This window comes from Carlito syrichta, unplaced genomic scaffold, assembly GCF_000164805.1.
Source record: "Carlito syrichta isolate Samal-C Ts95f unplaced genomic scaffold, Tarsius_syrichta-2.0.1 Scaffold309096, whole genome shotgun sequence".
Classification (NCBI taxonomy): domain Eukaryota; kingdom Metazoa; phylum Chordata; class Mammalia; order Primates; family Tarsiidae; genus Carlito; species Carlito syrichta.
The window spans coordinates 408,874-409,687 of NW_007253192.1; the positions used below are offsets into that span (position 1 = coordinate 408,874).

General features: G+C 43.1%; 1 pseudogene; it reads right to left on the reverse strand.

Moving 5' to 3' along the window:
* Positions 1-711: 711 nt before the first annotated feature.
* LOC103269167 overlaps positions 712-814 on the reverse strand; it is a 2,861-nt pseudogene continuing 2,758 nt past the window's right edge.

The window sequence follows — 814 nt, forward strand, 5'->3', positions numbered from 1 at the left end:
AGCTCTCTAAATGTATATACTAATTCTACAAATATATTTTTAAATCTTATAAAGAAGCCTGTATCATGTATAAGGCTCCCAAATGTGATCTGAGTTTGAACTGTGTTAAGTTTAAAACCGAAACCGCAGTCTGTGAGAAATGGGAACAATGGATCCCTAGAGTCAGCCGTGCCTGTAATATTCTCAGAACTTCATGCTTAGATCATCAAAATTCCTGTCAGTGGGTAATGATAAACAACAAAGAAAGGAGGAGGAAATGGGCATTCAGCTCCTGAACCAAACCTGGTGGTCTCAGGGTCCGCAGCCCACCTGGATCCCTAACGCTCAGGCGGGCCTCCAGGGCCGGCTCCCAACACTCATCTCTACAATAAATAAAAAAATTAGCCAGGTGTGGTAGCGCACACCTGTAGTTCCAGTTACCCAAAAGACTGAGGCGGACGGATCGCCGGAGCCCAGCAGGTTGAGGCTGCAGTGGCCACTCCAGTCTGGGCGACAGAGCGAGACTCCAACTCAAAAAAAGAAAAAAGAAAGAAAGAAAGAAAAAAACAGAAAGGCGTGACTGTCATCATCCCCCTACCACACAAACGTGAGTTGAAGTAGAACTTTCACCGATGGTCAAGACTGTCAATTCATCATTATAATTAATTCTAAGAACATAATTTCTGCCTTTCTACTTGAGGAGAAAGTGTACTTTCTTTGGTAACAACATCCTCAAAGGGTTTTCGGTTTGTCTTTCTCTTGCTCTTTTTTTTTTTTTTTTTTTTTTTTTTGAGTTGGAGTCTCAGTCTGTCGCCCAGACTGGAGTGCAGTGGCC